The sequence below is a fragment of the Nicotiana tomentosiformis genome, chromosome 2 (assembly GCF_000390325.3).
Source record: "Nicotiana tomentosiformis chromosome 2, ASM39032v3, whole genome shotgun sequence".
Lineage (NCBI taxonomy): Eukaryota > Viridiplantae > Streptophyta > Magnoliopsida > Solanales > Solanaceae > Nicotiana > Nicotiana tomentosiformis.
Genome location: NC_090813.1, coordinates 160,251,187 through 160,257,685, shown reverse-complemented (window position 1 = coordinate 160,257,685; position 6,499 = coordinate 160,251,187).

The window sequence follows — 6,499 nt, the reverse complement described above, 5'->3', positions numbered from 1 at the left end:
TGAGACAAGTATATCGTACCATGAGCATACTTTATATGAGAAGAGTGCTAGAAGTGATTACCCACCTCGAAAGAGGCAGTGACGTGATAAATGAGACATAAGCTTAACTAGTACATGTGGATAGTGTGGGAACCATGTATATGATTCTAAGATGTAAACATATTACATAGGCACATGATATATGAAATGCATGGCCTAGAGAGTAATGATAAATGTGTAGGTCTCTAACGGGAGACAAGAAGTTATGAAAGGAGAGTTGATTGAACCCACAATGAGAAGACCCTAGCACTATGAACGTTATAAGAATCCTAGGAATGTGCGAAGTGGTGTTACACTCTAAAAAGGATATTGACATGAGGCAGTTGGATCCCAAGCCTATGTGGATGAATAAGAGTAGAGAACGTATGAGGTTAATACCATGGTGATTTAAATATCCCTAATAGTCGAACATATATTTGAGGGATAGAGACATGAGACATATGTCCCTAAAGTTGCTAAATTCAAGACTTGTGTCAAAATGTGAATCATTCACCCCAAGTGGGGGAGGAAGGGCCATAGAGAGGCCACTTAACTACAATGAAACAAGAGTAAGACCATGTAGCTATGATGTTTGAATATTTTGTTGAAGACATATGTAGTCTAGAAAAGAGATAATGGGTACAATGATTCTCTGAAAGGATATTCTAATGATAGACCACTAGTACCCCAAAAAGGTGGAAGGTTAAGGAAGGTAAATTCTTCATACATGGCAATGTGAATGACAGGGTCAACGATCTTAGAAACTAAGAGTATGTTTACAAAGGGATTTTATACTTGTTAGGGGGTCAGGAACAATGGAACCCAAGGAAGTAATATAGGTCAAATGTGAAAGGTTGCGAGTTTTTGGAATGAGTTAATCAAGGATTTGCGATTTAGCTAAACCTCTAAAGCTTTAAGAAATACGGAATGAGTGGGAAAGATATATGTGATGTTATAATAACCCAAGAGTGCATCGGTACTTGATGGAGAGTCTCTTAAGAATCTTACAAGCAAAACCAAATATGCACTCGGGTCTAAAAACATCATACAAACTTGGTCACGTGATCAAATCGCAAAAATAACTCCTAGAACTATGAATTGAACACCAAATCATATGAAATTTTCAAGAAAACTTTGAAACTTCTATTTTCACAACCAGATGTCCGAATCACGTCAAACCAACTCCGTTTCTCACCAAATTTGACAGACAAGTCATAAATGTAGTATTGGACCTATACCGGGTTCCGGAACCAAAATACGGACCCAATATCAATAAAGTCAAACATTGATCAAACTTTCTAAGTCATTAAGCTTTCAAACTTTCAAACTTTAAAATTTTAACAAAGTCCGATAACTCGAGCTAGGGACTTCTGAATTCGATTCTGGGTATACGCCCAAGTCCCAAATCACGGTACGGACCCACCGAGACCGTCAAAATATAAATCCGGGTCCGTTTGCTCAAAACGTTGACCGAAGTCATCTGAAATGGATTTTAAGGCAATTATTTCATATTTGCTCAGTTCTTTAACATAAAAGCTCTCCGGAAAAACATTCGGATTAGCACACAAATCGAGGAAAGCTAAAATAAGGTATTTAAGCATTCAAAGCGCAAAATTAGGTTCTAAAGCATAAGATGACCTATCGGGTCATCACATTCTCCACCTCTAAAACAATCATTCGTCCTCGAACGGACATAGAAAAGTACTTGGGCTGGTGAAAAGGTGGGGATATCTACTCCGCATGTCCGACTCGGACTCCCAAGTAGCTGCCTCGATGGGCTGACCTCTCCACTGCACTCGGACTAAAGGATAACTCTTCGACCTCAACTGACAAACCTGTCAGGCTAGAATAGCCACCGGCTCCTCCTCGTAAGTCAAATCCTTGTCCAATTGGACAGAGCTAAAATTTAACACATGGGACAGATCGCCGTGATGCTTCCGGAGCATGGACACATGGAACATCGGATGAACTGCTGATAAACCCGGTGGCAATGCAAGCCTGTAAGCCACCTCCCCCACTCTCTCAAGAATCTCAAAAGGCCCGATATACCTAGGGCTCAACTTGCCCTTCTTTTCAAACCTCATCACACCCTTCATGGGTGACACCCGGAGCAAAACCCGTTCCCAACCATGAATGCAACATCGCGAACCTTCCGATCCGCATAACTCTTCTGTCTGGACTGGGCTGTGCGAAGTCGATCCTGAATCACCTTAACCTTTTCTAAAGCATCCTGAACAAAGTCTTTACCCAATAATCTAGCCTCGCTGGGCTCGAACCAACCCATTGGAGACCGACACTGCCTATCATACAGAGCCTCATACGGTGCCATCTAGATGCTCGACTGATAACTGTTGTTGTAGGCAAACTCCGCAAATGGCAAGAACTGATCCCACGAAACTCCAAACTCCATCACACACACACACGGAGCATATCCTCTAATATCTAAATAGTGCGCTAGGACTGCCCATCCGTCTGAGGGTGAAATGTTGTACTCAGCTCCACTCGAGTACCCAACTCATGTTGTACATCCCTCCAAAAACGTTATGTAAACTATGTACCCCGGTTAGAGATGATGGATACCGGTACGCCATGAAGCTTGACGATCTCGCGAATATAAACTCGAGCCAGCTGCTTGGAAGAATAGGTAGTTATCACAGGAATGAAATGAACTGACTTGGTCAGCCTATCTATAATTACCCAAACTGCATCAAACTTCCGCTGAGTCCGTGGAAGCCCAACAATGAAATCCATAGTGATCCGCTCCCATTTCCACTCTGGAATCTCTAACTTAAGAAGCAATCCACCTGGCCGCTGATGCTCGTTCTTCACCTGTTGGCAATTTAGACACCGAGCTACATACTCCACTATGTCCTTCTTCATTCTCCTCCACAAGTAATGTTGCCTCAAGTCCTGATACATCTTTGCGGCACCCGGATGAATGGAATATCGTGAACTGTGAGCCTTCTAGAGAATCAACTCACGCAAACCATCTACATTGGGCACACATAGCATGCCCTGCATCCTCAATGCGCCATCATCCCCAATGGTGACCTCCTTAGCATCACCGTGCTAGACCGTGTCCTTAAGGACAAGCAAATGGGGGTCATCATATTGACACTCCCCGATACGATCATAAAGAGAAGACCGAGAGACCACACAAGCCAATACTCGACTCGGCTCAGAAATATCCAATCTCACAAACTGGCTGGCTAAGGCCTGAAATCCAACGTCTTGGGCTTGTCTGCTGCTAGTAGATATGCTAAGCTCCCCAAACTCTCCGCTCAGCAACTCAAAGCATCCGCCATCACATTGGCCTTCCCGGGATGGTACAAAATGGTAATATCATAATCCTTAAGCAGCTCCAACCATCTCCGCTGATGCAAGTTAAGATCCTTCTATTTGAACAGATGCTGCAAACTCCGGTGAATGGTGTAAATCTCACAAGGGACACCATAAAAAATAATGCCGCCAAATCTTCAAGGCATGATCAATAGCTGCTAACCCAAGGTCGTGGACAGGATAGTTCTTCTTATGCACCTTCAGCTGTCTGGATGCGTAGACAGTCACCCTACCGTCCTGCATCAACACTGCGTCGAGACCAATCCACGACGCATCACAATATACAGCATAAGACCCCGAACCTGTAGGCAATACCAATACTAGGGCTGTAGTTAAAGCCGTCTTGTGATTCTGAAAGCTCTCCTCACACTCATCTGTCCACCTGAACGGAGCACCCTTATGGGTCACCCTGGTCATAGGTGCTACAATAGATGAGAAACCCTCTACAAATCGATGGTAATATCCCGCCAAAACAAGAAAACTTCGGATCTCCGTTGCTGAGGACGGTCTGGGCCAACTCTACACTACTTCAATCTTCTTCGGATCCACCTGGATCCCATCACTCGATACTACATGACCCAAGAATGCTACTGAGTCTAGCCAAAACTCACACTTTGAAAATTTTGCATATAACTTCTTTTCTCTCAAGGTCTGAAGCACAGTTATCTGGTGATTCTCATGATCCTCCCGAGTCCGGGAGTACACCAGAATTTCATCAATAAAGACAATGACGAATGAGTCAAGATAGGGTTGGAACACACTGTGCATCAAGTGTATAAATGTTGTTGGGGCATTGGTCAGCCCAAATGACATCACAAGAAACTCGTCGTGACCATACCGAGTCCTGAAAGCGGTCTTTGGGATATCTGGCTCCCGAATCTTCTACTAATGATAGCCTGAACGTAAGTCAATCTTGTAAAACACTCTGGCACCCTGTAACTGATCAAATAGGTCATCAATACGAGGCAATGGATATCTGTTCTTCACTGTGACTTTGTTCAACTGGCGGTAATCAATACACATCCGCATAGAACCTTCCTTCTTCATCATAAATAAGACAGGAGCACCCCAAGGTAACACACTGGGCCGAATGAAGCCCTTATCAAGAAACTCCTGTAACTGCTCCTTCAACTCAGGAGGAGCCATACGATATGGAACAATAGAGATGGGTTGAGTGCCCCGAAATAAATCAATGCCAAAATCAATATCTTTGTCGGGCGGCATGCTTGGAAGATCAGCTGGAAATACATCTGGAAAATCCCTCACTACTGGGACTGACTCAACTGTAGGGGTATCAATACGAAAATCCCTCACATAAGCTAGATACGCATCACACCCCTTATCAACCATTCTTTGAGCTTTAAGAAATGAAATAACTCTACTGGGAGTATACTCTAAAGTACCTCTCCACTCTAATCGTGGTAATTCTGGCATAGCCAACATCATGGTCTTAGCGTGACAATCAAGAATAGCATAATGGGGCGACAACCAGTCTATGCCCAAGATAACATCAAAGTCTTACCATACTGAGCAATAACAAATCGGCTCTGGTCTCAAAACCACTAAGAGCAATCAAAGACGACCGATACACGTGGTCTACAACAAGAGAATCTCCTACGAGAGTAGACACATAAATAGGGGAACCCAAGGAATCACGAGATACGCCCAAATACGGGGCAAAATAAGAGGACACATAGGAATATGTAGAGCCTGGATCAAATAAAACTGACGCATCTCTATGACAGACTGGGACAATACCTGTAATGAAAAAGTTGGAAGCAACTGCCTCTGTACGAGCAGGAAGGGCATAATATATGGCCTGGCCTCCCCCTCTAGGGCGACCTCTACCTCCCTGACCTCTACCTCGAGCTGGTTGAGCAGGTGGGGTGGTAGCTGGTGCTGTAATCATAGCCTGAGGACCATATGGAGCACGGTGTTCCTGAGAAGTCTTTGGAGGTGCACCCCTCCTAAGTCTGGGGAAATCCCTCACCATATGGCAGGTGTCGCCACACTCAAAACAAGCTCTCAGAGAGCGTGGCTGCTGTGACTGGCTCGGGCCAGGTCTGCTGGACTGACTACTAAAAGCACCCTGTGTGGGAGGCACACTAGACATTGGCGGTGTATAATAAGGCTCCTGGGGCCTAGAAGGGGCCGGAATACCACTGGCGGCTGGAAGAGCTGAATGAACGAGGCGACTCATATAACCCCTACCATGGCGAACTGCAGCTGCGGCACGAGTACAACTGTAAGTGCCAGACTCTCGAGACTTCTCGGCCTCCCTCTCCTCTCTATCCCGAGCGATCATGCCCTCCATTCTCCTAGCAATACTCAAAACCTGCTGGTAAGGAATATCCATCTCCAGCTCCCTGACCATACTAATCCTGATACTGGAGTGGAGTCCCTCAATAAACCGATGAATCCTCTCTCAAACTGTGGCAACCAAGGCCGGTGCATGTCGGGCTAAATCACTGAAGCAAACTACATACTCTGACACAGTCATAGCACCCTGCAGCAAATTCTCAAACTCCGTGCGCCATGCATCTCTGAGACTCTGGGGAACATACTCCCTCAAGAACATGTCCGAGAACTGAGTCCATGTAAGTGAAGCTGCCTCAGCCTGACTACTCAACTCATAAGCACGCCACCACTGATAGGCTGCTCCTCTAAGCTAGAATATAGTAAAAGAAACCTCACTCGACTTCGCTATGCCCATAGTACGGAGAATACGGTGACACTCTTCCAGAAAACCCTAGGCATCCTCTTACGCCAATCCATTGAAGGTAGGAGGGGGGTACTTCTTGTACCTCTCAAGTCTGAGCTGCTTCACCTCAAAACCTGCTGCCCTAACCTCGGGCTGAACTGGAGCTACCTGCTGCTCTGGTATGATCTCTGGATCCTGGTCTACCTGAACTCGTTGCTCTGGGGTATCGGCGACGGGATTCAGTGCTCCTCCCCTGGCCTAAGATGTTGCAGGAGCAAGTGGAATCAATCCAGCCTGAGCTAAGGTGCTGAACATGCTCAGAAACTGGGCTAGAGTCTCCTGGAGGGCTGTGGAGCAACATGTACCTCAGGTGCCAGCCCTCCAGCTGGACCTACTGGGGGCTCCTCTGTAACAGCTCATGCGGGTACTCTGGCTGCACCG